Source organism: Falco rusticolus, chromosome 1 (assembly GCF_015220075.1).
Source record: "Falco rusticolus isolate bFalRus1 chromosome 1, bFalRus1.pri, whole genome shotgun sequence".
Taxonomy (NCBI): domain Eukaryota; kingdom Metazoa; phylum Chordata; class Aves; order Falconiformes; family Falconidae; genus Falco; species Falco rusticolus.
Genome location: NC_051187.1, coordinates 53750646 through 53763835, shown reverse-complemented (window position 1 = coordinate 53763835; position 13190 = coordinate 53750646). Strand labels below are relative to the sequence as shown.

General features: G+C 42.1%; 1 long non-coding RNA gene across 1 annotated transcript; it reads right to left on the bottom strand.

Moving 5' to 3' along the window:
- Nucleotides 1-15: 15 nt before the first annotated feature.
- On the bottom strand, nucleotides 16-10413 carry LOC119144339. Its single transcript, XR_005103078.1, has 4 exons — nucleotides 9426-10413; nucleotides 8995-9093; nucleotides 4246-4401; nucleotides 16-3986 (listed from the first exon to the last, which is right to left on the bottom strand). It is a non-coding gene; the product is annotated as an uncharacterized LOC119144339 (long non-coding RNA).
- Nucleotides 10414-13190: the final 2777 nt, after the last annotated feature.

The following is a 13190-nucleotide window of genomic DNA, read 5'->3' as shown; positions in this document are numbered from 1 at the left end:
TTTACTGACAGAGGAGAATGGGGAGAAAAAAAAACCCCAAACCACCAGAGAATATTTATACACTTTAAAAATTTGGACAAAATTTGCACACAACAGTGGCATATTTACCTGTGCATTATGTTACAATGATTTATTTATGAAAACACCTGTTCCTTGTTGGCTTTGCAAGGTTGGCTGCCACATAGACACAGCTGGGTGTCAACGGCAGAAAAATGAAACCTGCATTGTGCCAGTATTTTTGGCTGAAACACCATACATAAATGAAGACAAGCAGGAGGAACAAAAAGGACCATAGGCAACTAAGAGCATCCCACATCCCTAGCTGGCAATCAGAAACTGTCACCTCTCCATGCGCTCCCTGGGTGGATCCAGGAGTCACACAAACATGAAGTGTCACAGAACCCAAGCCTCAGCCTTTCCCTCCCCAGGGTGCTATAGCTTTTCTTCCCAATTGAATTTACATCTTAAAAGCACTTGTGCTTTTCTGGTCCCAGCTGTTCCCATCCAAAGGCTGTTCTTGCCTCTGTTTGTTTTAATGGCCAGCAACCTGCTTCTTATTTCCAGACTAAGTTTAGTCACAGACAAGTTTAAATAGTTATTCCCCTTCACCGCTGCTTCACTCCTGGGTATTTTTAGATGGAAATCATATCCCCTGTCAACCTTCATTTTCCTGGGCTGAACAAGTTGAGCTTGCCTTGCCTCCATTTGTAAGGAAAGATCACGGCATTCCTGGTGATCTCAGTAGCCTTTCTTTACACCTGTTCAGATTTGTATTTTTCTTGGACATGAGACATCAAAACACAGCGTCCTGAGGACACTTTACCAATGTCATCTTCTGTAATGGATGTAGTGTTTCCACTGGAAACATCTCGTTTCACATGTCCCAGAATGACATTTCTTTCTTCTCCAAGGAACATCACATCAGTGCTCCAGACGTACCAGAGAGTTGCTCAGTTGATTTATTTTCTTCTACTTTTCCTCCATTTTCAGCTTGCTGACAAGTAATCTCTGTATGTGAGCTTTTGTCGTTTAACTTGATTGCTGAATTTAACTTGATTGCATTTTTGTTCTTCCCATAGTACTTTTCAGATCTTGCTGCCTCCTAATTGTGCCTCCCAGCTTTCTGTCATCCACAAATGCCATCAGCAAACTTGTAGTTTTTGTGCCTAGTTTACTGATGAAAACATTAAGCAGGAATAATTACAAGGACTTTGAATTTTATAACCATATATTTATATAATTATATATATTTAAGTATATAAACTTCATTAACTACCTTTCTGCCTGGTACTTCTTGTTGTAGTATTACCTGCTGCGCTCTTCCTGCTCACCTTGCGTAAAAACCGTGGCTCCAGCATGAGGATGGGAGCAGGACATCAGATGCTGTCCTAAAACCTAGACAAATGGGATCTGACACATTCCTTTTGTTTATAATTGCATTGACAAAGGAAGCTGTGAGGTCAGTCTGACATGAGCTGCCCTTGAAAAGCCCTAGAAGCCACGCTGGGAGGAAAGTGCAGAAGTGTCACAAGCACCATCTGTAGAGATATTCAGACCAGAGCTAGAAGGAGTCAAAGGTCACTCAGATGTCTGACTGAAGAAGGAAACAGAGCAAGCCAATATTAAAATACAGAGACATTTCACAATGTCATAGACACAAAATGCTTTCATGCCAATGTTGGCAAGGCAGCAGAAGCAGAAAACTTATTAGTGTCATAGAATCACAGAATGGTTTGGGTTGGAAAAGATCTTGAAAGGTCATTTAGCCCAACCTCCCCGCAAAAGAGCAAGGACATCTTGAGCTAAATCAGGTTGCTCAGAGCCTCATTTGTTTCAAAAGAAGACAGGGAACAAAAGAAAGATGGGAAATATAGAATTTTAGAGTTTGTTTTAGGCTGTTAAAGCAAGGGTAAGAAACTCTTTTACACAGATTAAGGAAAGAGGAAAGGAAAGAAAAAGCTGTTATTGAGAGGCAAGTATCTTTCATCCATGTTTCACATGACAAGGTGGTGGCCTAACATGGGTAAATCAAAACTTTGGATATCTGGGTTATTCTCTGAGAGCTTATTTATATAGCCACCCAAGAAAAACATATCAGCCAGTTCCTGTAGAGGCTGGACAATATACAAACACCACAAGTGAAGCAGGACCTAATGCAATTGGCTTTACGTGCCGCCTTTGCATTCCACAGCATCTGTGCAGCTACAGGTGGGATGTTTAGCCAGATTAATCAATCTAAGGATAAACAGGAGCTGACAGTACTTTGGAGGATCATGAAGTGTCTGCAAAGTATTAGCTGGGCACAGGCCTGCACTTTCCTTCTCTTCGGATGAGGACAACCCTGCAAAGCACAGTGATAGAACCCTCTCATTCTCTGAGTTTTCATTTTAAAGAAAATATGACAGTGACGGGAGGGTGGCATCAATCACCTTTGGCATGGTGTACATGTGGAGTGCGTGACCCGGGGTGCACAGCAGTAGCTGTGGTGCCTGTGCTACATGATAGAAACATATATTAGAGACTAATGAAAGCAACAGCTAGAAAGCTGGTGGAAGGGGGGGTGTGTGTGTATGAAGTGAAAATGGGAGGGCAAAGAGTGAAAAGTTTTAGTTAGCCACCACCCATTGCCTCTAAACTTGTGTTATTTCTAAAAATACAAAAGCAGAAAGCCAGCAGGGAATGTTGATGCCTGTAGAAAACTTTCAGCAAATAAAGGGCCATGCCAGTGCCCGGTGTAAAACCGAGCCTCCTGAGCACCAGGATCGAATCAGACAGCCCTGTCCTAATGCTACTGCTCAGCTCCACCATCAACTTGACCGAAAATTCAAAGCCTGATAAAATCAAGTAGAAACTTTCTGTGGCTCCAGGTCCTAAGTTTAAAATTGGCACTGGGCTTTGTCTCGCATTTCACCTCTTCTCCAGCCCTGTAGCTCGATACCCCTTGTTAGCCTGCCTGGGATGGTTTCTGCCCATCTCTCCAGAGAACATTTGTCACCCAGGACTGCTCCAGCCCCTGCTTATTTTGTGGAGAAAGAATTTTGGCAGCAATTAGCTGAAGTGAGTTTCTGGACCTCCGGCCTGTTTGTCTGACCTCTGGAAGTAGGTGGCTAATTCAAGGACAATGGAAGCTGTCATGTTACCTGTTTCCAACATGAAATCAATCAGGGGAGAGCGGGAGTGAAGTCAGCCTTTCTGTTTTGATAAGGGGGTGGCCAAAGATCTCTGGAATGAGAGGCACTCCAGCAGCCACCCGGCCGCAGGGACGCCTGCTATTTATACACCCAGGGGGCAGGGCTGGGGAACAAAGTGGTTCTTCTGCTCCCATTTTATTTTTATTTGCCTGAAACTGAAGGGGAAGGGCATAGCTTTTATCTTCCAGAAGCATACACGGGCAATGTTCTTTTTTCCCCTTTGTGGGTAAAAAAATAAAATAAAAAAATAAAAAAATCAGTATAGCATCATGTTATATACATATTATATGTCTAAATATTGTCTCAACTTTCAAAACCATAATTGCTCTAAAGACAACCTTTTATAAAAAAAAAATAAAATTAATCCTGTATCACATGTAATGATGATGTACCTGGTCTGTAAGCCACACATCGGCAAACAGAAGACCGCTTCACTCAGGAACCAGTTGCCTGAAAACACAGGATAGGGACAGCAAAGCAGAACAGCTGAGAGAGACTTATGAGGCATGCACTGGTTTGGATTTTAAATGACAAAAGTAAAATTAACAGTGTTTTGTAGAGTTTAATTCACGTGCAGAACTATGTTTGAGACTCATGATACACATATTTATGCTAAGCCCCATTGGAACCAGATCCAAATCATCCCAAAGGCTGGGATTTGTCAGACCTACCTGAGACATAATTCACACATTGCAGTGATTTTTCCTTTGAGGAAGAGAGCGGTAGCACTTAATTTCATCCAAAAGTGCCCTTTTTCTGTTGAGATAAGCCACAAGAAAGTCACATCCAATTGTCCTGTGATAAATATGACAGAAAAGAGTCTTTGGGAAAAGAAGCCTAGCACAAAACCCCAGGGAACACTAATTGTAAGCTTATTTTAAGCATCTTGCATGGTCTGAATAGTTTACAAGGCTGTTCCAGTTGCTGAGAAGTCAGAAGTCTCAGTAATAAAGACCCTTGGGAAACTGATCCATCAGTTTTACAAGTTTACAGCACTGCTGGAAAAGGGCCAGCGAGCTGGTCCCTGGAAATGAATGAAATATTTCTGTATTACCTCATATAGCTTGCCACACCGTAGTAGCTGAGTAACTTGCAAGTGTTACTGCATTCATCATTGCAGTATCTGAATAATCCAGGGAAGTGCAAGCATAAGCGGCGATAAAAATAGTTTCACTTCTCCTTTGTGGGCAGGGTTTCCATGATTCCTAGCCTAGAAGGGAAAAATCTCCTCAAAAAGCTTCCTTCTATAGGACACAACCCAGACCCTGGGACTGGAGGCTGCCCCTCCCCAAGGCAGGTTGCTCTCCCATCCCACCCACCACCCCCCCCGCCACCCCCCCACCCCCTGCCCCACATGCTCCCAGGCCGGCTCTAGCAGGGCAGCAATGCTCACCTAACCTCAATTCCTGTTTCTCAGTGGACTAACCACTGGATTAATGACAATTTTGTGGGGAGACAGAGGCACACACAAGAATCGTCAGATTAGGCTTTGTGGGCTGGTTTCTCTCATCCCACAAACCATGTGGATTGAGACATGAACCAAATGTGTTGCAAAGGGCATTTAGGACCCATAAGAGCTTTTCATTAATAGTTACATGACCTATAGCTTAGGCCTTCTCATAGATTATTACCACTATGTTATTTTTAACACTAGCAGTCACTGGGTATACATCTATGTTTTCAAACAAAAGCATGGCTCCAGCCCAGAGGCGTTTTGCAAAACAATTTGCTGCTCCTTCCCCCTCCACCTCCTCTTTTCCTTCCCTCTCCACCCATAAAATTTACATCCACATTCAGTTATCTCTGTTTAGCTGACAGGAAGGGCAGAAGAAAAAAAAAATTGATGATGGATTTAAGAAAATAACACATCGTGCATGCAGTACATAAATACCATAAAACACTTCAAAGTGCCATAAGCCAATACGTGTACTAGGAACAGGATAATCAGATTTATTTCAAAATAGCTGCTGTTAGAAGAAAAAAATCATTGCAGAGAGAACAGAGCACATTTTCCATGTCTCACCAAAACTTTTTCAAAAATAATGCCTCTAACCAGCTCAATTTACAAGAGGGAAAACAGCATGAGAAATTACTTTTTTCCTTCTTGCACAAATCAGAACTTGACTGCCGAGAACAATACACCCCATCCCGCAGGGGTAACCTTACAGCCTTGGGCGCTCTGCTTGAAATGCCTCATAAAGCAAACAAACCCTTCTGGAATGAGCCACCTCCTTATCTATTCAGCAAGAAAGGAAGAGGTAAGGGATGAGTGATGGCAGGAAACTCAAATTTCATTCCAGTGATTAATTCTGACCAGCCTTTCATTCCTGTTGCTGGAGATGCAAGCACTTAAAAGGACCACAAAGCCAGAGACAAATGTAGACAGCTCCTTGTAAGGATGAGAGAAGCTTTCTTTTTGGCAAACAAACATGTTTCCACTGTTGTTCAGTCATCAGGATCACCAGACAGAGGGTGTGGGCTTATGGTTTTTCTTTTTTTGGGACTGTCTAGCCAGACTTTTGCATAACTTCCCCCACCCTGCCTCACTGACCTCTCTGCATCCGTCTGCACAACTTTTGTGTTCTGGCTGACCTGATGAGTGATTCCCTAGATCAGCTGCGTCAGCAATGCCTTATCCCCGTGTAGGTGCACCACTGGTCCAGGGGCTGGGGTGGGTCCCCACCATCGCAGGGGACAGCTCATCACCAGAGCCAGCTACTCATGCTGAAGCAGCCTTGGGCAAGGTGGGCACACCAAACTGTGACTGCCAAAATTATGGACATCTTAGCAGGCAGAGATTGCAATCAATTGCTTGAGATGGTGTTAGTAAGGTCTGACTTAAGAGAAAAACGTGTGGGGAAAAAGGTGAGCTTAACAGCCACATGTAGTTATTGCAAGCCAAAAAATATGCAGGAATGTAAAGTAGCTTTTCATATGATAGAGGTAGATACTGACGTGAAGGAAAGATAGGACAAAATTAAGCATATTGGCTAAAAATAGGTGCCGTAGAACTCACTCCATACCTCTCCTGGATAGAAGAATCCCTTTGCTAGACTACAGAAATGCAATAGATTTTATCTCCCTGCACTTCAGGAAACTATCAGATATAAGACTGCTTGGGAAACTATTAAACAAAGTGCAGGAAATGGGGATGTCTACAAAAAAAAAAAAAAAAAAAGAAAGAAAGAAAGAAAGAAGAAAGTTGATAAGAAACTCCCAAATGACGAATTTCAAAGAAACGTATGAGTCTTTGAAATAACGTTGAGAAGGGACATATGGGGCAGCAGGAGGGCTTCGTGCAGTTACTCAGGGTAAGTTTTGAAACAGAAAGTGCTATGTATCCCATTGGTTGCACTAATGCAAAAAATCTGCTTTCTCCCTTTTGATGATAAGTAACTAGGGGGGTATTCTTAACTCTGACATAGAGTGGAATAAATTAAGGCTGGCATTAGCAGCCTTGCAGGACTCAAATCCTGGAACAAACTTCAGAGCAGCTGGGACAAGGTAACCTCACTGATTTTTCTGGATGGCATTTATTCTTTTTACAGAAGACTGTGTGGTATGAGCATAATAGGAGACACAAGCTGGCTTGCTGTAGCAGAAATCAAAGAAAATGCACTGTGAGTTCTCCACCTGATCTAATACAAGTAGCTCCTCTTCTCACCCCCAGACAAAATTGTTGACTTAAGTGTAGTTTCTCAAATATCTTCAGTTTTTTCCAAGTAAGAGCAGCCTGGCCCTTCAAACTTACTGCTACCTCCTCATTCTGAATCAGAAAGGAAAACTACTGAACCTGGAAAAGAGTTTCAGCTGTTCATTTCAGCCTGTGCCTTTGATGATTGCTGGTCAACCTCTTCATGGCTGGATGTAGCTTGTGAACCATGACTTGGTCCCTTCGGCCTTAGGGAGCATTTCGCTCTCTTAAAATCTCCCTTCATGTGTTGAGACTGACAAAGGGTTGGTGTCTACTGCTAGTTGTGATGCAGGTTTGCTCTTCAGGAGCAAAACTGGGAGCTCCTCTTTTCACACAGCCTTGCAACTTCCCAGTGGAAAGATGCAGTTACTCTCATCAGTGAATTGGATTTTTTAAGGCCAAGACAAAAAGTCTGACAAATACTTTGTTGGGTGCTTTGATATCATTCAGACTGCAGGCATTGATAAAAATAAAACCTATTTTATCTATTATTAGGAATAATAAAACACACTTGACCTTTATACTCATTAATCAGTTTTGGGGGACAGCTGTTTTCAGAGAGGAATGGCCTTGAATAATTTTGCATTTTCACCTTGCCTTAAAAATTTGTGATATTGAATATAATCTTTAATCCTTGAAACATTTTAAATATCAGGAATAAATTATTAGTTTATGGCTTTTCCCTCTTCCCCATATCTTTGGGAAGTATCAATTTCTCTAGCTAAGGGCAAGATACAGGACGTACCATTCCAGTAGCGGTCGTTCTTCACATGCAGCTTTACTCCAATGGCTAGAAACCTGGCTTGACCCTAGCTAAATTAAAAGGAGGAACTAAAACAAGCAGGAGTTTTAATAAAAGTGACATTGCATCAGGTGCCGAAACTTTCTGGAGCAGCTAAAGTTTGCAAACAGAGTCATGGATTTTGGCAAAGCACTGGCATGCTTTGATGGTCACCAAAGGTGTAAAGTGACTGCAAGACATTGTATTTGATTATCTCTTAGATTTATGGAGGATTTGCTTGCTTGGAAAGAATTTGTAGAATGATTGGCATACACAATTTGTGTAAGCTAATGGCGTTAGATTTTATATACAGTTCTATTTATATACAAACTGGGGGTAGTTTTGCTTCTTGATCTAAGTTCATGCGTAGGCCGGGGGGGTGGGTGTGAGTCTTCATTTGCTGCTTGCACGTTCATTTGGACACATCCCCACAGCCAATGCCAAACCATCCCACAGCAGAAGGGCATCATTTTACTCCCACTTAAGATTGCCAGAGACCTCTAGTCAACAACCACCAGGGCAATAATGGCATTGGCCAGCAAGGAACCAAACAAGATTTATGAGTGGCCTTTATGTAATGGATGCAGAAGACTTTGTGTACCTTTTTTTCTGATAATAGCCTACCCACCTAACAAAAGGGATTGAATAGAGAAATAGTTGTAGAATCTTGGTGCTTTAAAAAAATGTCTTCTAGGCTCTGAGCGTTTATCTCTTTGCAGGCCCTCATTTTTCAGTTCCACTCAAAGGCATGTTTAGGCTGTGTACATATATGTCCATACACTTCCTAAGGCTTACAGTACAAGCCAGGAAAAAAAGTATCCAAGATATGAAGAGGACTGGGTGGGGTTAGTCTGCTGACATTAATTTATAAGCCCTATTCCAAAGGACAATTGTCTCTTCCCAAGGTCTCACCACCAGCCCCAGGGTCTGGTGAAAAAGGGATTGAACAAAATCCTCCCTTTTCCTATAGGTGCTCCTAAAAAATGAAATGGATCTTGAGCACCTTTGAAGGTAGCTAACTGTTTTGTTCCCTCTGCAAATGAGTAAAGCTACACCTGAAGGAACAACCCAGCCTATCTCAGCAGAGGCAGAGGAACAACAGCAAAAGGCTGAACACAAACACTTCTTTCTTTAGAAGCAGGCGTTGCTTACTAGAAAAATGGCGAGAAAGGAGGAGGATCGTGCCATAGGGCTTTTAGCTTTTTTCTTCTTTGTTTTTAAATTCTAGAGGAAACAGTTTCATAAGAATAGGAACAACTTAGGGAGGGAAAGGGAAACAGACTGAAGATGGGGAAGCAGATGCCAATCGTAGAAACAAAGTCTCTTACCTGCGTGCTGACTGTAGGGGTGGAGAAGAAGACATCACAGGGTTTGTAGGTGAATTTGTCAGATTCACTCCACTGCCCGTTGCTCTCTAGCCAGGGCACCTAAATAAGAGGCAACACTGTCATGGCTGTAGATAGAGAATTCAGAGCAATAGAAATAAAAAAAGTTTATTCCAGCTACATTTAAAGGAGAAAAAATGGCTGAGAAAAGGTTGAGCTAATGCATCTCATAGGCCCACAATAGCTGTCGTGCATCTCTTGTTTTAAGAGTGATTTGTAAGGCACCTCGTTAGTTAAGGACTATTTTGAGAGCTGGATCAGAGATGGAGATATTGGCAAAGAACTGAAAAAAATGGTCTGCTCTACAACGAAGGACAAAATGTAAACAGCAAAGCATGATTTCTTGCAATCCCTCTTTCTCCAGAAGCACTGACCTTCTCCCAAAATTCACTCTGTTGTGGACTTTCTCTCAGGCTTTGTGAAGTGCAGAAAAATCTGAAGTGGAGAAAAATCAGTTTCTTCATCAGATGGGGAGGAAAAATTGCTGTTTATAAACACTTTAATTAGGAAGAGGTTACAGAAACTCGATGCTAACTGTAGAGTGTGACACAGGATCATGTCAGCTAGCTCTGTTCTACATGGCAGACCTATTCCTAACAGGGTTAACTCAAAACCAGCTTCTCTGCTTAACCATCATAGAAAGCTATTTTATCATTTGCAACTCTCTAAGCTTTATTTTGCCAATTTCTATTTACAGCAGCATTCTATCCCACATATGCTGCCATCTCCTCTTCTTACAGCTAATTCCTCATGTGCTGTAATTTCCTGAATGGCTTCTTGCTTTTTCATGAGTTAAGTCTATTCTTCTTACTGTCTAATCCAGGATTTGTGCCAGTCAGCTAAGGGGAACTGGACTAGTTCATACATTTACTTTTCAGACTCTGTGAAGAGAGTATGCTTTAGTTTTGTAGATGCTAGACTAGATTTTTGCCTAAATATACATCTTAGTTTTATAGATGTCACCACCTGAGGTGCACTTTTACAGAGGAGGTCTAAGATATTGCCCAAGCCGGTAAGGGAGGCAAAAAGGTTTTCTTCTAGCCCAGAGCACACGCTCTCTTGTGACATGTGATGTTATAGAGGTTTTTGAACCTAAATTATGGCTAGACTGTGTGGGTGCCAGGATTTGGAAGTCTCTAGTGACACTACACCTGACACCTGCAAGAACTTAATTGAGGATCTGGAGCGTCTGTGGAGAGTTTAATCCCTAAACACAAACAAATGAAACTCCCTCATTCCTAGCTGCTCAGAGAGTGGATTTCCACAAAAGAAAATAAAAATCCTAACTACTTAGAATGTACTGAACAAACTCTTGTATTTAGTATTAATAATACACATACATGTCTAGGAAAAGAAGTGGAAAACAGATAAAATTCCTTTTCTCCTTTAGGAGCTTGTTTCTTTCTGACTGCCACCTCTTTCTTTCTAATCTTAGCACTGGAGATAACTGGGAGGGAGAGAAAAGAGAAAGGATCGTTATCTAGAATGAAAAAAATGGCCACCTCCTTGCCGTCAAAAAAAGCCCCCCCTTTTCTTCTCTGGGATTTGGAGGACTCAGCAGGGGAGAATGCAGTCAGAGCAGAGGCAAAAGGAGATATTTTTTTTACCTGAGGAGTCTTAACCTCTTTGAAAGTTGCTGGGACAGCTTGAGCTCTTTTCATTTGTCCCTGTTCTCTTTGTAATTTTTATAGGTTTGGGTTCTGTTTTGTTTTTTGTTGTTGCTGTTTTTGTTTTTTTTTTTTTTAATCAGGGGGTTTAGTGAGTTCGCTGCTCTCTTTGGCAACACAAAGCTCCTCTCAGACCAGGAGGCTGGGCTGTGCAGGTGCACGGCTGTTCACCTCAACGACAGAAGAGAGCCTCTCTGAACAAGGTAATTCCCGTTTTATTTTAGGGACACAGTGCTGCAACAGGGAGAGATTTGGGCAAAGATGAGAAAAAGCAACAGAGAGAGAAGAAAAATAAAATCCTCGGTAAGATCTAACTGATAACTAGAAAACAAATAAATGGAAAATTCTATTTCACTTGGTATTTTAATAATGTTTTCATTCTTCATAAAAGTAGGCTTTAAAAAATAGCTTTCTATACACTAAAAATCAGACCTAATCCTGACATGTTTTTTACTGGATAACCTGGACTCTTGGCTAGACTTGTCTGGGACAGGGATTTCAGAAACTCTTCCTGGCTTTCCTATAATAACGCATCACGATCTTGGGCAAGCCCTTTAGCAACAGCATTGCTGTGGGTTCGCAAGTGCAGATGTCCCTGCTGGAAAAAGAAACCTCGCTGATGACACCTAGTGTTTTCCCAAGTCACAGCCGAGACGACTTTAACGGGTACCCCAGGGGTCGGGTGGGCAAAATTGGAGTTTATACCCAGGGGCTCACTTTTCTACAGCCACGTCCATGAAGGATAGCTACGGAAACCAATTCACTGTCATCATGTCAGGAGGGAAGGAGCCCGAACCTCAAAGAATTCACATCTGCTGACACAGCACAAACCCCCACCGATTACAGGCTTTGCCACTCTCCCCAGCAGCCTGGCAATTAATTCTTCTAGAGGATGTCTGTGCAAGGAGGTTTACTTGTCTGAAAACCAAATCACAGACTCAGAGTAACATGCAACTGCCAACTTTCCAACTTCGCTGTAAACCCGTAACAGCATCTAATAATAAAAAACACGGGGTGCAAGAAGTGGTTTCTACTGATCTTCAGTAGGAGAAATGGACTTCTGACTGTGGATGTATAATGAGCCTCAGAACAGAAACTTCCCTTTTTATTCATTTGAAGCAGTATAATGAATTTAACAGTGAGCACTTTTAGCAGCAGTATGCAACTGTGTTTCCTGACAGGGCCTATTTTACAGCTGTACAATAGCACAGTAGAAAAAAATTTGGAGTCAGACTTCTCAGCTGATGTGAAGCACTCAACATCGATATCACAATACAAAGTCCAAAAGCACAGCTAGGAAAAAAATCAGATTGGGTGCAAGCCTGTCATACGCGAGTCCTGCTGGTTCCTGCCAAGCAAAAAGTGGAAGGTTTTGATGGTTGTGAGGAGCACGGTGTAAAGTCACACACCTTTGTTTCCATCGTCCCCCTTTGGGCAGGCAGAAAGCCCACCAAAGAGCCAAACCAACTGAGAGGATCATGAAAGAATGAAAGAGCAAATGAGTTTTCCCAAATCTCTTAATCCTCAGACACCAGACCAAACAAACAGGACCAGTCACATGCATTGCAAAAAACCAGTACCCAGACTAATTCCTGCACAGTTACAGACAGTGGATAAAGCTTTACAACCTTTTTTTTAAAAAAAAAAACAAACAAAAAAACCAATCAAAAACCAAAACCAAAGAAAAGCACTGAGACCAGCTGAAAAGGGAAGAAAGCAAATTTGTCCTTGCCTTGTACTGTTGCACACAGCATCCAGTAAAATTCAGCTTAGGTCTACAGATCTTGAAGGCAAAGAAAGAAAGATACAGAATCACATGTGGGAATGCAGATGCTGAGAATAAATCAGCAGAGACATTTCAATAGAGGTACAAGACTGGCAGAGCAAGGCATTGGCACAGCCTCTATTTAACAAATGAATTGTCAGGGCAGCATATTTCTGGGAAAGCTTTTGGTCATTCCTTTCTCACCACTCCCCTGCACACTGCGTGAAGCAATGACTGAGTATTTACAGCCTGGCTGTGTCAGGGGGGCTGACAGTCTTGCTGATTTAAAACATGGTTCTACTAGGAAAAGTGACTCTGTGAACGATAACCTCATGGCTTTCTATTTATTGCATCTCACTCATTTCCAGATCAAGTGAACTGGAGGGGGGGAGGGGGGGAAAATAAATTTACAAATCACTCAGCCAGATTGGGTTCTGTCTTGTTACCCATCAATGCCAATTAACAACCTCTGTCTTTTTTCATAACTGAGCAAATCCAAGCTGAAAGGTTCAGTGTAGCTTTTCTACTTTTGCCGTTTAAATGTGAGAAATTACTCCCTCCAGAGCTCCCTTCCCTGCAACATACAACTCTTCATCGGCAGCCAGGTGCCCTGGACCTCTGCCCCAAAGAAGAAATGCCTCAGGGTCTCCCCTCTCAGATAGCAGAGGAGAGAGAAGGGAATGCTGTACCTGCTCAATTCTTTCTTA